Raw genomic sequence first — 20349 nt, forward strand, 5'->3', positions numbered from 1 at the left:
GCATTTTTGAATGGTGTTGTTCTTTGCTAGCGTCCTAAAACTCACCACAGTGGGGTTTTTTGGGAGGGGGAGTGTGAATTTTATTAGTGGGGAGAAAGGTGAGGGAACTTTTTTGCATAAATAGTTCTTAATGTTTTTACTTCATTGCCTCACTCTGCAATGTTATAACACACTTAAAAAGCATCTTTAAATTTAGGTTTGAAAGGCAATAACTATAATTTATCTAGGAGAACTAACCAACATAGAGGCAGAAAAAGGTAAAAAACACCCAAAATCTTCAGTGTAACTCCGGGCTGCAGTGCAGGCTCATGAAGTTAGCTGGAACACTGGATTGTGTCCCAGCACTTGCCCTGCCTGTACTGACCAGGACTTTTCAGCACTCCTTTTCAAGGACCTGAGTGCTTTTTCTGTGCATCCCAAAGCTGGCAGTACTGGGCTGTCTGGCCCCTCTTCTGCTGCCAGGGTTAGGTGCAGGGGCAGAGATGGGTGTGCCTTTTCCATCTTTCTTTCCTTCCTATCCTACAGCATTTTCCTGCCCTGTCAGAGTCTGTGCAGACCTCCTGACCGGGTTTCTTGTGTCACCTGGTGATTTCACAAGATCGGGTACCCCTGGTGCAGACCCAGCCCTGAGAAGGAGGAATCTCCTCGCTGCCAGCTGCTCAGAAGACAGCGACACTGGGGAGAATAAGGATCTGAGACAGATTTTCAGATCTATTTCCTTGTAGATCAGATCCTATTACGTTGTGGAAGGCACTGTGGCCAAGCATTTCCAGCTCTGGAAGCCATTCCCCCTCTTGCTTTGCTGTCTCCCTGCTGTCAATCCAGAGTGTCTCAAACTTCATTTGCGCTCATTTCACACAGAGTTTGCTTATCAGCCTGAAAGGCGACTGTCTGATCTTTCCTTTTGCGTGCTTTCACTTTTAAGATCTTCCCTTTCTTATGTAAAAAAGGCAATTAGAGTCGTATCTGTTTATTTTAAACAAAATGGCTGTTAATTAGCGTGATCAAAAACCCTGCCATTGTAGACTATGGGCTTCACTTTGTAGTCGCACTAAATTGCGTACAGTTTGGTGCCAGCTGACATGATAGCAACACAAAGTCTGCCTTTTTTTAACTTAATGAACAAACAGATTTATGAGGCTTTGTTATCTTCTGGTTTAGATCTATAGGTTGGGAATGCATTATTTAGAGTTCTTGTTTCTTAATGACTAATGTCATGTTGTTACTTATTAAGAGTGCTTTAACTTGCTGAAGAAGTTTCCCTCGCTTTTGTATCCCCTTGTTTCCATTTTCCTTCTTTTTTTTTTTCTTTTTTGATGGCTTAATTAAACAGTGCATCTGTGGTACACAAAACAGTTGAGATGCACTTCTCTAGTTGCATTCAGATGTTTCAGCACTAACTCCACAGTGCTGTGAGAGCACTGGGTGTTCTGTCCTCCCTTCAAAGCAGAATAAGGGCAGTTCCCCAGTTTCTTCCTTGCCTCCATCACTGCCTGATGTTTATCAAAATGTCTGGGAAAATGATGCCCACAACAATCCATCAGTGTAGCCTGGCTTTGTTTTGGACAGGAGAAAGTTAGGAATATTTGGGATAAAGCTGTGATAGCATGATTCCCATCTGTGGGCTTGTCTTGAGTGAATGACAGTGCGTCCTTCCAAAAGAAAAAAACATGTTAAAAAAATCAAAAGACATTTCAACTAATAAGTAGAAATTCTCGGTGCTTTCTTTTTTATTACTGTGACTATTACTTTTGCAGGGAAGGTGCTCATTTCAGAAAGTCAGAAATGTTTGGTTTTTGTATTTGGTTTGGCAACTTCTGATGGCTTTTGAAACAGCTACTGGAACCAGAATGCAGATAATGTAGAGCTGGAATTAATCAGAAGATCCTCTATTCTTATCACCACTGAGGAGCTGAGAACTGCAGTGTAGTTTCCAGAATTTACTTTCTCAGCAACACACATATCCCCATCCTTGAAGTTTCCCTGTGTCCTTAGATAGCCATTTTTATGTTAAATTCTTCTGTATGCTGATACAAGGCCTAATTGACCCACTATTTCCAGGAGTAGCTGATTATTCAGGTATGTCATTATTTCTCTGCTTTTTTATCTGTTGGTCATTATTGAAGGATTCAAGCCAAATCCTTATTTGCATAGAGAAAATCAAAATTGAAGTCAAGTCATAAGCAAAGTCAGTGAGCTGGCATAAATTTGATTAAAAGGAGGTGTGATCAGGCCATTTTATGGGTTTTACTGTCATTTACAACTTTGCATTGAGCGTAATTCTTGGCTATAATTCTCCAAGTACATGTTTAAAAGACATAAGGCAATTAATACTTTTTTCCTGTGGTTATATTTCAGTATTAAACCATACAAAATTTCATATTAAAATATTGAAGGCAATGTTACTTTCTATAATGGAAGATTAAGGTAGTACTAATATTATATATGCTCCAAGGGAAAAAAAAACATCCCACCCAAAACAGAAAGACCAGAAAAAGTGAATATGAAAACAAATTGAAAGTGCTGCAGGTCTTAGTGTTACACTGATTTAATCACATTTTTTTGTCTGTTGTTCTTGTAATTTCCAAATTAAAGATAAATGAAATACATTTGGGATTTCCAGTGGGGAACCATTTTTATAAAGTTTTTTTTGGTTTCATCTGTCACAACATTGTACTGAAATGAAATAAAGGCCTTTTCTATTTAACATCATAAAATTAAGACGAAACATTAGGTGAAAGTAATTTTCAGATGGTAATTTGTCTTTGTATCTCAAATAGTGCTTTTTAAGGCTGATGTTTAAAATGGAAATTTTGCACTTTTATCAAGAGGCCTTTTCTAGTTTTTTTCCAATTGAAATGTCATAAAAACTACTTTATTTGCTTAAAATGGTCAATATAAAAGACATAGTAACTTACAGTGGAAGTAATTATTTGCAAGTTTTTTTTAGTCACGATGGGCGTTTTATTAGTGGAAAAAAGAAAGAAAGGTATACAGTTAAACAAAATAAGTAATTCTGGAGTGAATGGAAATTAATCACCGTTGTCCATTTCATCCTTAATTCAAGAACAAGGAATTGCTCAATGAAAAAAAGCAAGATAATTTTGATAAAATAGGATTATTAGGCACTACCTGCAAATGACTTGTGGATCTGCCTAATAAAACTACTCTGATTAAAAAAAATTGAACAGATAAAGCTCTTACATGAATTACTGAAGTTTAGAAGGTACATGAGATTTGCTTTCTGTCTCTGTTTTATCCCTTTTGCCTCAGAATGTGAAGTACTTACTCAGGAGATGGTTTGTGACGAGAAGTCTCTCATGGCAAGTTATTTTGTAGTTGTTCAGTTCAAGGAATTTGTCACTCTGTGATAAAATGGTTGATATTAGCAGTTATTCTTCATCTTGACTAACTGAAATATTCTATGATTGCAAATTATATAGGGTTAAAAACATTTATGCAAGTGTTATTTTTCATGTGCTGGTTAATTTACATATATTTTACGTTTAATTAACATATATAATATTTTGTCTGTAGATGTAATAGAAATGGGGCTTTGATCCATCCGAGTCCTTCAGCAAATGCTTAACCTTAAGCACATAAATAATCCCATTGTTTTCAGTGTCTTTAATCTGTGCTTTTAAGTGCTTTGTTGGATTGTGGCCTAGTATAATTATATGTTTGCAATAACAGTTGCTTATTAAAAGCAGTTGTTAGATCTCAAAAATAATATAAAAGAAATAACATGAGAAAATATGTAGGAAACAGTACTGAAAAAATACATAAAAATTGTTTCAGAATCCTTATTCGCTTGTCATTGTCCATCACATTCCAGATTCTGCTTTTTATGACACTCCTTTCTGTTAAGAGGGCAAGAATATTAAGGAAGATCCCATGGATATTTACGTAAAAATTCAGGAATTTTAAAAGAAGTTGTATTTGTTATTAACTGAATTCCGTAACAAAGATGAGATTTTATTAAATAGTTTCCTTTCATAGAATTTTAAAGCTCGGAGTAGATCATTCACTAGCTATTAGTTCCCTAATTAGTTCACTAGCTATTAGTTAGGTCTTTGCTTCTTTCTCAGTGATAACAACTGGGTGCAAGGAGTGTTGATAGGAATAGGGGCCTCTCCCCAGCATTTCATCTCTTTATGTATTCAGTGCCTTTCACTTTTCCTTTTTTCCCTGGCTCTCTTCTGTAATGTTCCATTCTGTGTCAAACCCTCTCCATCTCCTTTAACCCAAAGCCAAGATTAAGGACCTAGGGGTTAAACACTATTTTACTCTGCTAAAATGTCCTGATGGCACCTGAGTGAGGGTGTTCACCTGACTGCCAGGCCAGCTGCATTTCACAGACACTTGCTATGAGAGTAAGTAGGTTTCCAGATTATAAACCCTCTAAAATTTAGTGTCGGTGTTAACAATTTCTATTGACAAGAAACCACTTGTGTGGGTAAAACACTGGTCTCAGCACCAAGTGCTTGTGCCTGCAGATTTGTACTTGTATCTCCCCTCTCCATACGTTCATTTACTGCTTTCCTGGTCTACTTGGTCCTCTGAAGTAATTTTTCAGTTTATTTTTCCATGGAAGCTCAAGAAAAAACACAATAATGGTAATATAAAGGCAATTTTGCTTGGTCTTTTGTGTCTCTGAGTCAGAGCTTACGTATATTTTGCAGCAAATTGTCACTTCTATTCTTCCAGCATAACCATCTTGCCCGATCTGCCAGCCAAATTTTTGAGTGCATTTACAACTTATGTGAGCGCGAATAAATGACCACAAGCATCCAGCAGCACTTAAAGGGTAAAAGAAATGTGAAATGATCTGTAAATATCACTGTTATGTGTGATAAAAAAGAGGGCTTGGCTAGTGTGAATTAGAATATCCAGCAATACTGAGTGAATATAATACCAGAATGAGTTCAGAGTAGATTTATTTCCTTGTGTGTAACTGAGAGTCTCCTGTGAGCGTGGTGGGGCATGTGGGCACTCTGTGCTGTTCTTTTGCAGAGGAGTGTGTGTGATTTTGTGTACATCACTCAGAGATCCTAAGTGCATGGCCTGGGCTGGAGATGCTCTGTGTAGCCACGTGAAGCAGCATTGTTTGTAAAAGCTGCAAAAAATCCAGCAGATCTCAAGAAAACCAGAATCCTGGTTGAAGTGTCGGGGAAGTCTCCTCCCCCACGCACGCAGGAAGTACCGATTTCCCCGCAGAAATTAGTTCATTAGTGTGGATTGCTGTTGATGCAGGAAGGTGTGTGCTGTCCCGGGGCTGTCTGTGTTTGAGGAGGAGATGTCACCTCGGATCAGGTCCGCGCTGCTCCCAGCCCGCGCTGGCCCAGGGCGCGGCGTCTCCCACGTCTCCCGTAATGCGCAGTGACTGCAGCGCTGCGGCACAATCAAAACCTCACCGTGCCCAGGAAGATGATAATGGTTGCCACCTTATGCAGCTCAGATAAATGACAAGGTCACAGCTCGGTGTGAAAAGTCTCGCAAGAAAAGGAAAGAAGTCCCGTGTGCTGTGTGGTGCCTTTCCCGCTCCTCGTCTCTTTGCTTACACAGGTGGAAATGTTGAAATGAAATAGCAGAGTGAGTGCGAGCGTGCCACTGTTGTGTTTTGATGTGGTTCTCAAATTGCCCTTCATTGTCAGAAGCTGTTAGGCTGAGGAGTGAAATATAGCCCTTGAGTGGCAGTAGGAATTGGTAATTACCTTTAATTCTCCACAGGGGCACGGAGAGGTGTGGAGTTTGCCCATGTGTCAGTCAGAGCTGACGCAGAGGGAACAGGGGTGAGGGCTGCCCGTGATGCTGGAGTGTGTAGGGGGTGAAATGAGTTCATGTCCCCTTTTCCAGCAGCCTTTGTGCCCAGGGAGTGCCGTGGGCAGGTCAGGGGGCAACAGCCCCATTGCCTTGGAGTTGGACAGAGAAAGGGCTGCAGGCAAAGAAGGTGGGAGCATCCCTGCTTTTTTCCAGCAGCTGCTGATGTTTTCTGATGGGCCCTTCACCCTCCCAAGCCCTCTGAGGAAGCAGCCTTCTCTCATCAGGCAGGGGAGGAAGGGTGAGGGAGGCTGGTGCTGGAGCTGGCTGGGATGGTGGCACCGCTCTCAGCCACGGTGAAACGCGTTTGCAACGATCCAGGGAAGTTCTCTGTCATCACCTCTCCAGTTGAGGCAAGGCTGAAAAATGTAACACACTGTGCCCTAATCCACTTAATATGGTCTCTGTCCAGAGCTTCCCACTTGCTGTCTTACGGCAAAGCTGCTCAGTTTCTCCATGTCCAAGCATAAGAGGAAGATTAAGTGCGCTGCTGCGCCCTGTACTTGCTGGCAGGACTTCTTTCCTGCCACACGGGCTCGAAGATGTGCTTTGTTTTATTGTCTCCCTTTCTTTTGAAAGGTACAAAGTACAGTGACAGAAACTATCATATTCAATTGGACATGCTTTCTACAGATTTGTTAAGGATTTACTCTACACATTTGTAGCATTTAGTTGCCATGGCAATGACCTCGGTGCAAGAGGGAACAGCCTTTAGGTTGGACCTCAGATTTTCCTTTCATTTCCATTTAATTTGATTTGACTGTGAAATGTCACTTCCATTGCATTGATTAAGCTTCATTGCGGCCACCAGCTCTGTTAGAAAGGTTAAAGGGCAGGCCAGTGGCTGTCATTTTTCTCCCCTCACCCTTTTCTGATACCAGTATAGGTTTGTTTTGTTTTTTTCTTCAGAGGAAGACTAAGGTTTTACCCCATGGTGTTCCACAGTAAAAGCAAAACTAATGCAGCAACAGTTTGAAGTGGTGCTTACCTACAGCTTCCTCAGACAATTTTGCAGCACTTTAAAAACCAGGAATTTATTTCTCTTTTTCTTCCTGACATATGCTCACCCCCATCAGATAAATAAATTGAATGTGCCCTCCAGCACTAGCAACCATACTGGAAGGAGGACAGGCACCTCTTTTTCCAAAATCTCTGTTGTCCCTGGGGTGTATAGGTGCCTGCCAGCTCCCATGAGACAGAAAATCACTGGGAACTGTGTGTGCAGTACCCTTTTCCCCAGGCTCTTTCTAGTTAGTTTGGTATTTGCAGGTTATGCAACAGGTGTAAAACAGAGAATGGCAGCGTGTTGGGATGGAAGGCTCCAAAGGAGAACCAAGGATTGCTTCAGGCAGTTTTATTAATGGTAAACAAAATAAAATCACTGCTGTGCTATTCTTCATTCCTGGTCAAAAGCATTCAACCTTTGTAAGCAATAGGGCCCATCTGCAGAATACAGAGGTGCAAAAATTATTCTGTATTTGTAAAGTCTTCCCCCTCTTGCTGCCCTAAGACCTCTGCTTTGTACTGTGTGGGCTGTCAAGGACTTAGATAAATTAGGTCTGTTCATTTAGGTTTTGCAGAACCTCTTTTGTCTGCATCTCTGTATTAGCAGGCACAGAAGCCTTCCTGGCAAGCTGACTTTTTGCTGTGAGCCAGGTTTTCTGCCACATGCTTCAACTAAACATCAGCTAAAATATCATCTTGAAATTTGCATATTGCATGATAACTGAAGTTAAGATTTCTCCTGCATAGCTTGGTCAGAACTTAAGGTAAGTTTTATGTGTTGTTTTCTGTTAAATAGATCAGATGCTCATTTTGAAAACATTGCGAAACTTGGTTTCTTCTTATCAGTCCTGCAAATAATTGCTTTTAAGTTTGTTTAGCTGCTTAGAATTTAAAAAGAAATGAATAAAACAGAAATATTAAAACAGCTTGGTCTGAAGGGAGGGATGTAAGGAAGGCTCATTAAAACAGGCATGTGAGTACAAACTGGTGGGCTGGTGAGGAAGAGGCCTGGAAAAGTCAAGGGAGAGAAAATGTTTGACCAGGCACAGGGTAAATGATGCAAGGGAAAACTCAACCCCCAAAGTACTACATATGGCTTGAAAATCTTTGCAGCTGAAGGACTGTTTCTCCTTCCTGACTGAGCTGAGCTTTGAATTAAGCCTCTTTCTTTTTGGAAAGGAAGGCTGAACTAGTGTGAAGAAAGCTGCAGTTCTGGAGCCTGTGCATTGGCTGCAGAATGGAGAAATAACTCACACATGTATGAGAAAGAGGGAATCTATTTAACTTTTTTCTGCTTTCTGCTCCTGTCTCTGTGACACGTGGCATCTGGTCTCAGGGCCACCCTCTCACAGGGACATCATCTCATTTTGGATAGGGCCAGGGTGCAAATCCCTGGGGACAGACATCTATGCTCCCACTGCAGGGCTCACAGCACAGAGGGCTTGAACTGGGGAAAGGTCTTCAGAGGGAAAATCCTTCCTCTGTGTCCCTGTGTGTCACACAGGAGGGGTGTGACTTCAGCTGCCAGCCTGGAAGCTCAGAGCTTACTGGCAGTCCAGGTTAAAGAGCTGTGGCTCTCTGATCCGAGCTTTAGGCTGCTGCTGGGATGACTGTCAGAGGGAGCACGAAATCCCCACGGTAGTGCCCTTCCTGCAGGTACTGGCTCCCTTTTCTGTTTGCTTCCAAAAAGTTAAATGAATAACTGGTGGGAGAAGGAGGGAAAGGAGAGAGAGAGAGAAGGATGTAACTTCCTGCATGAGCAGTAAGATGAAAAACCCCTCTTAAAGCTGGAGTGACTCTGGGCAGTCCAGCTGGTGGCCTGTGGGATGCTGCTGTCTTTTCCTTGCTTTTCTGCCGTGGCCTTGCCCTGGGACTTGGGGGGGGGGGGGAAGTGGAAAAGTTGGATGTGAAATCCAGCAGCTGCTGAATACTTTTGCTTATCCATGCAAATTGTCACTGTGCCTGTGGAGGGGGAGGAGGAGGAGGAGTTTGGCACTGCTGGAGCCTGGACACTGGCCCATGGAGGTGCCCCAAAAATTAGGATGCTGCTCATGGCTTTGGATGTACTCTATTGTCTTAGCCTGGATTTGTGAAAGAAAATGTTAGTTCTGAGCTCTCTCTGTGTGTGTCTGTTTCTGACTGGGCATCACAATCCCTTCTTCTGCTTTTCACTGCTTGGAAACGACCCGATTTTAGAGCAAGGTGATCAGTTCTTCTTTGGAACAGAATAATGGTAATATTCTCAGAATGTAAATGCAGATGCTGTGGACTTCTTCTGCAGGGATGTTTCAAAAACTCCCAAATTTATAATTACTTACACTCTGAGTCAGTGTCTGAAGATGGAGAAGCTGGAACCATGGAAAAGACATCAGATTAGGAGAAAATACATGACTTCTCTGTGCACTCCAGGTTTTTTTATATGGATCACAGTGTTTGGTTTCCTATGTAAAAAACAATTTGAGGCTTTCAGAGTATGTGATTGATGCCAGTATTGCTAATTTTTGTTGTAATTTATGAGGAGGTTCTTTTTAGAAAAATCGTGTTTAAGACTGAATACTGATTTATGTGATTGTTCCTCGTGGCAGTTGTGCCATGCAGTAGCAATTCCAGTTTTCCAAACTCCCAGCCACACCCTGTGATGGAGATAGAAGAACAGCAAATAGCTCTGTTCAGACGTCTCCTGTGCAATCCTCTCTGTTAAAAATGCTGTATTAAAAAAACTAAAGCAGGTGGAGAGAGTTAAAAGCTGAATTCTGAAAATTCCATTTTCTACAGTGTCACAGATCTTTGCTCAAAAACGAGACGAAATGAATTTGTTTGTTTTGGTCAGGCTTGTTTTTTGTCCATACCCAGTTGCTCCTTCTGCCATCAGAAGTGTGCCCGTGGCTCCTGGTCTGAGCACTTTGAGATGCTCCACCGTGGAGGGACACATCACCCCGGGCACAGCAATTCCCACCTCCCCTGGATGCTGCCTAAGGCAGCAGCAGAGTTAAATTGACACATCCCTCCACGTCATTTTACTTCACACCCTCGGTGAAAGACATCCTCTCAGCCAGGTAATCCAAATTTGCCCTATTTAGGCAGTGAGGGGAAACGCTGTTTAATTCCTCTGCACAAAGTGAGCAGGATTCAGCAGCTCCAGCTCCAACACATCCTATTTTTTTCTTTTTTTTCCTCCCTCCACTTCTCAGCAGGAGCTGAGTATTGGCATCTCTCCCACAGCATCATGCCTTGTTGTTTTCTCTCAAGCAAAAACAACAGAAAAGGAAGATGAAAAGGAAGAAGCAGACAGATTTGAAAGAAGATTGTTAGCTCCAAGGTCTGATGGGACCTCCTTGAAAACATTTGCAACTCCGTGTCACCCATGCCAAAGTCACACTGCAGTTTTCAGAACGTTTTATAATCTCCAATATATAGTCACTATCTTTTCCTTCTTCTTCTGTTTGCTGCTTAACAGGAGCAGTTCATAGTAGATTTTTGTCTGTTTACTTCTGGTGTTTAGAATGTAATAATCACATTGGGACATTGATAGGTCATGTCATGGTATGCTATTAATATCTTTGTTGTTTATTAACCTTCTCAAAGCAGTTGTATGGAGGCATAAAAGGAGAGGAGCCTTCCCTAGTTTTAAGCTGAATTACCAATTTGAATGTCAGGCCAGGTTCACAAAAATTTCCAAAATAGGTGAGAGTTATAAATAAAACTGAATGTGTTACTGTTTGGGGGGAAAGCTGTGGAACTCAGTTTTTTCTTCTAGCTCAGCCCCAGAATAGACACAGGCTGTTTTTCACTTTGAGCTTTTAGATTCCAGCAGACCTCAAACTTAGCAAAAAGATAAGAAGAATTTTATGAACTGAAGAGTGAGTTTCATGCAGATATGAATCAGCACTGATAGCTTGGCTACTGTCATCATGTGAGTATGCTGTCATTGCAGCAGATATGATAAATTTGGGAATCTTAAACTGAGCACATTTGTCCACTGTGCCTGTGTAGCAAAGGAGGGAAAAGAGAATTTTTTTCAAGTGCCAGTAATAGTATTTTCAGAGCAAAAAAACATTTCACCTGTAGTCTTTAAATTTTGTCTATAAACTCCATTCACATTTTGAGATGCAGGAGGACTTAATGGGTTTTTTGGGGCAGCAAGCCAATATAAATATTAGAAATAAGAGGAAATCATAGACCTATTTTCTTATTGTTAGTAGCATAATGCATCTTTTGTTGGATTTCCTCTCTGCAGGACTCTCCCTGCTGCAGTAGTGCCATTTACCCCTGTCTTCTTTTATGGTTTCAAAGGGCCTGTTCTGCAGAGCTGCTTACAAACTGTACTGAGGGCTGAAAATTCTTGCAGAGAATCAGACAGTTCTGATTGACCAAGTAAACTTAATTCCCAGTGACAAGAGAAAAATTAATTCAAGCATTTAGAGAGATGAGGTTTGGGGGAGTTTGTAGAGTTGGTCTCTAATGTGAGTCTTTAATGTCTGAAGGCTTCGAGTTCAGTGTTTATAAAGAACTCTCTTCACTTTGCCCCCATTTTGAAGCACTTATTTTCCTCTCTGCTTGCAAAGATCTTAAAAAGATCTCAAGTCTTTGTACTTGAGATTGCTTTTGTTCAGAGTTGTCCAGCGTTTTCTCCCCTTTCATGTTTTTTGCACTGTTTGCTTTGCTGTGTGCACATTGTGGGGTTTAATGTGAAATTCTGGTGGGTGAAATTGTGCATATCTCCTCCTGCTTTGCCCTTTCTTTTTAGTACGTGAAGGAACCAGCAAAAAGGAAAATGGTGTTACTAAACATATAAATAAATCATAGATTTGTAGTTTCGTAATCAGTTTAGCAGATTTTATTCTAGCTGATGTATAATATTGCATGTTTGTATGTGAAAATGAAGAGAAAGTAAAAACAAAATTATATTTATCATCAATTTTATTAATTACGAGAAACTAGTTCACAAATACACAGGAGTACTATCTTCAGCTAATCCTTTGTCTTCTTGTTTGTTTAATAGATTAGATGGATGTACCAAATAGCATGCTGCTGGGGCAACATTAATTTTATTATAGAATAAGAAGAAGACCTATTAGTCTCTGTTTCTGGCATGTTTGTAAGAAATCTGACCTATTTTCTCCTCCTGCCCTCTTCTCAGTGCTTACCAAATTCCCCCTCTCCCTATGCCTGATGTAAAACTGTCTTACAATTAAACCAGCTGATAGCCAGCCCTGGAGATATTGCCCAGTATCCTGGAAAACAGATAAAATTTATTGTTTTGTGTATTTGAGCAAAAGGGAGAGGCAACTCCATCACTTTAAATGAGGGGATAATCTGTTTACACCAGAGGAAGAGGCTCTCTTGGTTCTCTTCCCTTCAGTTGTGAAGATAATTTCAGGGGGCAATATTTGCCTCGTGTTTACAAACAAAAACACCTGGATGGTTTATCTTAAATTTATTACATTTTAGGAGAAGACTAAGCTAGGAGACTACACTTCCCAGAATCCTCAGGAAGTCTGATCCAGACTTCTAAAATTAAAGCATTGTGTTTTTGCAGCTGCTTATCTTGTTTCTAAATGATGTTCGTTGCAAAAAAGTCTCAAACCAACCTCTTAGTATTGTGTTGTCACTGAAGATGAAAAACAGGTCCTCAGGTTCAAAAAATTATCATGAACAGTATAGTTATTCCACATTTCCAAAAATCTGATGTAAAAAAATCTGGTTTGAGTCAAAAATTTTAGACATGTCAATAATTAAGAGTCTTCTTTCCTCTGAACAGTTCTGTGTCCTGCTTTTTGTTCTCGGTAGTTGGTGATGACTTTTAGATTTCGGTATGCTGAAAGATAATACATTATTTAGGATTTTAAGTGTGAAAACTAAAAGCAACCAATCAATATAGCACTTAATATAACACTTTTTGAAATTTCTCTTTTGACCTTGACCGGTTATTTTTCAGTAAGGGGCACGTCTGCAGGGAAGGGCATGCTCAGACCAGTCTGGAAGTAGCAAACTAAATTACTGCAGGTAGAAAGAGCGTCCTGCTAGTGTGGCTGTACAGACCAGGACAGATTCCAGCCAGACAGGTCAGAGGGCAAATAAATGTCTCTGTCCACACCTTGAACTGCACAGGCATTTTGGATAGTTGAGTTTGGCACGAGCCACTGCTTGGTCTGAGAGAAAGGAGTGTCTCAGTAGCCCAGTTAGAAATGCAGCCCCAACTGGGATGAAACCCAGTTCAGTGTCTGTTTCCTCATTTCAGTCACCATCAACCCCTATTTCTCTGTTTTGTCCAGAGTTCTGAGCTTTTTGTCACACATTAGCAAGAACAGTGGGGAAATACTTGGATATTGAGGAATGCAAGCTCTCAGGGATGATTGTGCTTCATTTTTGGACACAATTCTAACAATGCTTTTTCCATCTCTCTGTGATTTTTTTCCCATTGAAAGTATGTTGTAAACTTCATCTTATTAATAGCCAAACATGCATACCTAGTGGATTTTTAATGGTAATGGAGGAACTGCCATTTGAGAAACCTCACAGTGTGTTGAAATCTAAAAATACAACATTGTCTTCTTCTCCACCATCCCTCTGGTTCATACGTTCTTTCAAGATGTGCCAAAACAAGTCTTAATCTCTGTCTTCAAGATACTGTATTGTAGTGTGTGTCTCAGCCTAGATAAGCTATCTGGGATGCATTTTTATTACACTGCAAGGTACTATTATTGTTCATGTACAATAATAGTGAAAACAGCGATTTTTCCTTTGTATTTTTTGAGTTTTGTATATACCCCCGAGGTAGATAAAGAGTTTATGAAGAAAGGTTATATTTAAGAGAAATGGGTATCAGTGCTATGAGATTATACCCATGACAGATGGTTGTAACTAAAGCTTCATCTTGGTGCTGAAAAGCTGAATGAAACAGTATTCAGATTTTGAAGTAATATTGGCTTCATTTCAATGGGACTTTTGCCTGAGTAAAAACAGACTAAAAAACTCACTAATGATTCTGATTTTTTTGTGTCAGCTTTGAGTAGATTTTCGAAAATTGGATTTTATTTTTGCCTATTTTGGATTGATAAAATTCCAACAAAAACATGGGGGGTTTGTTTGTTTGTTTACAGAAATGTGTGCAACATTATGCCTTTGTTCACTGGGATGACAAGATATAAAACAACATTGTTTTATTCACACTGTAAAGCAAAACATCTTACTGGGAATCATGAAAGAGTTGTAAAAGTAATTTTTTTTTTTTTGCTCCTAGTTCCAGAGCGGGTTGTGAACCTCAAATTTTTGTGAGGTTCAGTCAGAATAGTTATGTAAAAGTTCAGATGCTAACCTTAAGCAAATCCAAATATCTTGAGGCTGGAAATCTCTACAAGAACATATTTCCCCTTGACTTGTCTAATACAATGAGTTCAGCGAGGCTGCACCCTGGGGAGTTTTGGCCCACCATGTAGTGTGTGTGCTTTAAGTGCTTACACTCAGCCACGAGGGTATTTTTAATTTCATCTTGAGAAACTAAACTGAGGGACTTCACAAATGAATCCATCAGGAAGACAAGGTTAATTCTGGCCGCTGTTTGTGGGAGTATGGTGCCTTCAAATACCAACACATTTTTTTTTTCAGTGGTGGCATTTGGAAGAATAAATGAAGTGTGACTCCCGGCATCTCTTTAGTTGCCCTGAAAATGGAATGTCAAACAGCATATAATCATCTTCCTTGTTTAAAGAAAGAGGAGCAAGTGAGAGACCTAGTTTTCTATTTGTGTCAGTTTTTGGATGTCTTAATATTCTATCTTGTCTAATTTTCCAGAGAGTGATAATAGAGTTCCTGTCAAATTAGAGGTTACAGACTCTTTAACCTATGTCACAAAAAACCCCCTACATTCCTTATTATTACCATGAATATAATCCAAATAAAAAATTTAGCTTTTAATGCCGTTATGCTGAATGTTGCATCCCAAGCATATAATTTTATTCATTATAAATATTAAAAATATTCAGCCTGACATTAGCCTGCTTGCTCCCCGATCTCTTCAAGGGAAGGCTGAATTGGATGTGTCACCACTTGGTCCGGGGAGCAGCAGCGGGGGCTCAGCCCCTGCTCTGCCAGGACTGAGCAAGCACTGCTGCTGCCCTGCCAAGTGCAGTTCTCAGGTTTAATTGATGTGGCACAGAGGGTATTTGCAGATGGGCCAGCCTGATGTCGCCCTCTTCTTGGAGTGGGAATGAGCCAGGAGGAAAAATTCACTGAATTGTGTTTGCCCTGCACGGGGGATTCGCTGTCAGAGGAGCCTGATGTGGCAACACTGGAATTTCGGCTCACATCCTGCTAAGGGGGCTCTTGCCTTTTGCAGAGAGTGGTGCAAAGGCCTAAGTTCCTTTAAAATTAATAAGCTGCAGCCCTCTTCAGTGTAAGTAGAGCTGTGGCAGGTGTGACCTACTGTTTGGTCAAGTTTTGTTCTATTTTATGTGAATTACAACAAATTCAGACGTGCTGTAAAAGCTTACTTTCAAGCTTATAACAAATGAGTAATAAATAAATGCATCTCATCCTTGCATCGTTTTAGTTCAAAATGCCTGGGAATTCTGTACCCAAGTCTCAGTGCCCAGTGTTGTCAGAGATGCAAATCTAAGGCTGGTATTTCTTTTTTGTTTTGTTTCCTTTTAAATCAGGTGAGCGTCACACGCTTCAGTTTTGTAATGAGAGTTTTTGCACTGTCCTAATTAATACAGTGTGCCTGTCCTGGACCTTTGAAGTAAGTGGGAGTTCTGCCACCAATTTAAATAGGAGAAGGATTTGAGCCAATTTGAACAGAAGTTTTCACTTATCTTAGTGCCTAATCTTCTTTTTAAAGGGATGTGGGAGTATCGGCACCTCCTACGTAACGCTCATCAGCGTGCAGAAGTAAACTAGTCTGGTCACTTATGGAGGCCCATTTAAAACCAGGAGGATTACTCAGGTGAGTGACAAGGCTTGGAGAACAGATTTTAGGGAAGTTAATTCAGAGTGCAAAATGACATTTAACCCATCTGTGTGAATATTACCAGTTGAAGCAGGCCACAAAATCATTTAGAAATCGTAAGATTAAAAAAAAACCCAATCCCCTTCTATATTTTTCTTGCATTGGAGTTGTCAGGGTTCACACTTTCAAGGGTGGGTTTTTTTAAGCATCACAGCTTGTAGCTCCATTTCTTTGTTAAATTGGAGCTGATATTCTCCAATAAGCAGAGCAGAACTGTAAGAGAAATGCCTGCGATGAATCTCATGGCAAAATCACAATATTTGACAACACTAGGCCTGTGTAAATATGTATGTTCTTTGCAGTGCTCTGTCCCTGGAGGAGCAGGGTTGTCTAGACCTCCTCTGCTGTCTCCCTGAATGGCAATGTATAGCTCCAGAGTGGCTGACCATGTATGGCTGATTTATCAGGGAACTGGCAGACTCTGACTGTTGTCTTAGGAGGGTGTTGCAAAAACTAAGGCAGATTTACTGTAAGGTTTCTGCACTTCACTGGAATACTTCAAGTGAATCTGTAAATTGAAAGAGGTAGAAAACTGTTGTTGTCTTCATACTATGTCTTTTTCTTCACTGAGTGCAGAGGAGCCCATAAATACTGACTTCCTCTAGTCTGCCCTGTGGTCTTTACAGATTAACCCTGATTTTTCACAAACTGCCAGTGAAATGTGTTGGAGCTGGTGGCAGTGATGTCTCTTCAGTGTCCCTGCAATATTTACCTGGTTAAAGCCTTGCAGACAGCAGCATGAACACCATGGTATTTTGTATTGGAAATTATATTTTTGTCCTTCATTCCAAATGATGTTATATCACAGACTTGATAAAGTTATTTTATTCATTTTTAGTTTAAAGGGAGTTTCTTTCCCTTAGATATTCGTTTTCAGAGGTAATAAAGTAACCATGACTGTGGGTACTGCTGTGTAAGGACAAAACAGGGAAAAATCCCATTTTCTCTGGTGCATCTGTGGCTACCATTTAAAATAGGTCTGCATTTTCAAACATGACATTATAGTTTTATTTATGTGTTTTAAAGTAAAATTTAAAAGATTTATTTTGTACATTGTTTGAAGTAAGTCCAGGGAGGCTTTTTTTCCCTAAAGTTTTTGCTGTACTCTGTTGCATGGAGGCCAGCTGGTTTGCTAGCTGGACTGACCTCACATTCCTTAAATGTACTCATAAATCAGGGTAAGGCCATGCATTAAAAGCTCAGCTCTGACATTAACTCAAAGGAGGGAAAGCTTGATGCACTGTGGGAGAGGTACTGAGATGGACACTTGGGGCCAGATTGTTCAATCCTCACATTTACCAAACCAGCATGGTACTGAGTGTCTCAGAAGACTTGGAAGTCAACTGGACCCTCTATTATCTATGGAAAATATAAATTAATAATAGTAATAAATAAAATAAATAGAAAATAACCATAACCTTGCAGATCCAATAATTAGTTTAGTGCAAACAATCTGATTAGACCATGAGATGATTGGTTAATACTTAACTGAAGGTTTTTGTTCTTGTGAATGTCTCTAATAAAGGAAATTTGGCAACATGTTTGATGAGAATGCCACAATGGACCGTTTTGGTGTGATTTAGTAAAAAGTAGGTAAAGCATCACGTTTGCATTAATAGGTTAGCATGTCATTATGTTTTTGGAAAGTACTGATGTTTTTGGGTCACACAAGGATTTTGGTGAGAAAAACTGGCTTGATTTTAGAAGCAAGCAAGAAAATAATGATTAGAAACATGAAAGTAAAATACTTGTTACAATTCCTCTGCTTTTTAGGGCTTGTTAGATCCCTAGGAAATTAAAAATGGTTAATTTAATACCTACTTTAAATATGATAATTTATTCATGTTTACAAAAATAACTTGATCCAAAAATCAAAACTGGGTATTTCCTGTTAACACAGAGCCACTCATCTTTTGCTCAGTGCTCCCACCAGAAGCAACTCCAAGATTTTACTGTTCCTTGTATCTACCTTTAAGGCATAACATATTAAAACAGTATTTGTCTAGGTCATTAGAATATTTTTAAGGTATTGAGGCACTGTTTAACCATAAACTTATTATATGAACGCCGATCCACAGGGACTGGCTACAGGTAATAACAGCAAAATATCTCTGAAATCTGGTTGTAATCAGGTCAATTCTGATTTACCTGAAGCTGAAACAGTATATATGAAGACCTCAGCTGAATGATCAGTAGCAGGAGTCCACAAGAGTATAGACAAAAAATAAATCATATTATTCTGCAAAGTGATACAAATTAATACCTCTCAAAGCCAAAATACTTCTACTTTAGAGAGTTATTGAAGCATTTTTAATGGCAAGGCCAAATGAAGTGTTAAAATTTGAGACTATTTCAGTGGGATTTGACTGACAAAATTGAAGCACTTGCAGTTCAAAATAAAACAATGTGTTTTAAACCCTCTGATTAAAGAGATGAAGAATATGGAAATGCTGTTCACAAACAGGGGTTATTCCGAAGGACTAACTTAAGGCTGGCTTTCATCTGTTCCTCTCTCAGTGGGGAAGGATGTGGGTGGAAGGTGGTTCAGAGACAGTGTTTAGCTTAGGTGCTCTGAATTATTCTGTGAATAAGCTTTTATCTCTTTAGTAGTTATGAATAACCAAAGAAGATTAGCTTCCTGGTGCTTGAAGTAACCTTTTTGAATATACTCCTCATTATTGTGGATTCCTGACTGATTTCTCCACAAGAATAGAAGTCGACACCTCCTGCAATTAAAAGCACAGTAACAAAAAAATGGAAGTCTTGCTACTTAAAGTGTTGGTTGGCTTGTATCAAGGAGTTGTCCTTTTTCTCTATTTACTAAATACTCTCTACTCTTCCATTATCAAATGTTTTTTATACAGTCACTCTCCAAGTAATTGTTTCATATATGAAATAGAGTGTAGCTAACAATACTCTCAACAGTTTTTGTTATTTGTTCCTTCAAGAGATGGGAAAAACCCTGCAACAAGGTTTGTATCCATAGGTGAAATGTCCTTTCAGAAAGAAAATTAGTTGGAAGATAAAACCATAGCACCTAAAGAAGAAGACAAATTATCAACACTAATATTTAAATGCATGATTGTTTAAAAACTTAATTTTATAGTACAGATAAAGAGCCACATAATTCTTCAACACAGTATTTGACTGCATCCCGAAAGTTTACTGTCTTAAACCACTTCACAGGGCAGTGGGGAAACCAGTTTATAAACATAGGTTTCTTTCTGCCTTTGTACATCAATTTGTACATCAACTTCACCTTGTGCCATTGCAGATTGCTCGTGAATCCTTGTGAACTGCAGCCAGGAGCAATTTTCATGGAGTGGCTTCACCACCAAAACCCTACATGGTGTAAAACCTTAATGTATCTTGAGGACTAACAAAGAAAACCAGGATATGGATAAGGAGATGGAGGGAATGCATAAAGAAAAATTATGGTTGCTAGCATTTTTGTTTTAGCATTTTGGCTGGGATCACTCCTGTGGTTTTGAAGAAAATCTCCCTGGTCTTTTTTACTTAGCATATGTCAGCTTGGTTTGAAGAGTAGCTTTGGTTTGTGTTGAACTAGATTCCTCAGGAGGAAAACAAAGCAGAACTTACTGTGCTGAAACACACCACAGATACTCTGAGCACTGAAAGAAATACAAGGGTCTAAACCAGTGGCTGGTCCCTCAAAACAAAAATTAACTACAAACAAACAAACAAAAACTACACACAAGATTCAGGACAGCACACAAGGCTGAATCTAGTCAGTACTCAGCCTGAGCCCAGATAATACAGATGGAGGTGCCCTGGTAAGAGCTGCAGTGCTCTGTCCTCTGCCTCTGTTTGCACCAAATTGCTCTGTAAAGCAGATACAGATATAATAGGCAGGTCTCTTGATACTCCAGCTGCCCAGCAGTCAGGATAGCCTCTGCAGACATCAAGGCACGTAAGGAGCCTTGACAGAAGATCTGCAGGAGGACAGTGAGGGAGCCTGGGTTAATATAATTTAGTTAATTCGTTTTGATAGCATGCTGGAGAGGAAAATGCTGTCACCCCATTATTCAGGGAAGGAACTGGTCTAAGAGGTGGTACAGTTTAGCCAATCCCATACAGGGAGCCTGGAATTAGAGCTGGAAGTTCTGAGTGCCCCTCTCTCCACTTCTGTTTCTAACTACTTGCCCTAAATGTTGGGCTTAGACATTCTCTGTTTATTTGCAGCTGAGTTCTTAAATGGAACTCAAAGTAACTGTAAATAGATTAGCTGTGACCATGTAAGACATCACTTCTCTTACTTCTTTTAACTGCTTACTTCAGGTTTTGTTTCTGCCTCTGCCCCAATTTTTCACACCTTGTTTAGACTTGTGTTTACTGTAACTGTTTCAAGTTTCCTACCTCCTTCAGACCACAAAGCACTACAAGAAAGGATTTCCATGTATTATATTTTGTTCTGAAAGCCTTATCTCATACAGACATATTTGCCATTTTCTTTTTTTTTCCATATATATAAAAAGTATGTTTCTAACCCATTATAT

At 39.9% G+C, this 20349-nt stretch overlaps 1 protein-coding gene across 7 annotated transcripts in view; it reads left to right on the forward strand.

Annotated features, from left to right (window-relative positions):
• SOX5 (SRY-box transcription factor 5) overlaps positions 1–20349 on the forward strand; it is a 600060-nt gene that overhangs the window by 54907 nt on the left and 524804 nt on the right. Inside the window, exon 1 of one of the 7 annotated variants that reach the window (XM_063395242.1) lies at positions 15665–15769. The exons of the other annotated variants lie outside the window; for them this stretch is intronic. The gene's annotated coding sequence lies outside the window, so the exon portion shown is untranslated. Of the gene's footprint in view, positions 1–15664; positions 15770–20349 lie in introns of those variants that run through there. 7 annotated transcript variants of the gene reach the window in all.

The sequence above is a fragment of the Prinia subflava genome, chromosome 4 (genome assembly GCF_021018805.1).
Source record: "Prinia subflava isolate CZ2003 ecotype Zambia chromosome 4, Cam_Psub_1.2, whole genome shotgun sequence".
NCBI classification, from domain to species: domain Eukaryota; kingdom Metazoa; phylum Chordata; class Aves; order Passeriformes; family Cisticolidae; genus Prinia; species Prinia subflava.